Consider the following 248-nt stretch of genomic DNA (forward strand, 5'->3'; position numbering starts at 1 on the left):
GTCAAAAACATGTTGAAGACACATTTAGGCAAACTAACAATCAGACGCGCGCGTAAGAAGGCATAACGCACATGCCGGCACCCGCCCAGACACATTGTATTCAATGTCAATTCATCTCTTTTTCAACACAAAAGCGAATGAATTATGAGAGAAGGACGAGACACAAAAATCAATACTGTCAGCTTTGCCTTTCACCGGCGGAGGAGGGACCATGATGGCCGCAATATATCCTCTCGGGGATGTCCATT

The sequence above is a fragment of the Penaeus monodon genome, chromosome 25, assembly GCF_015228065.2.
Source record: "Penaeus monodon isolate SGIC_2016 chromosome 25, NSTDA_Pmon_1, whole genome shotgun sequence".
Lineage (NCBI taxonomy): Eukaryota > Metazoa > Arthropoda > Malacostraca > Decapoda > Penaeidae > Penaeus > Penaeus monodon.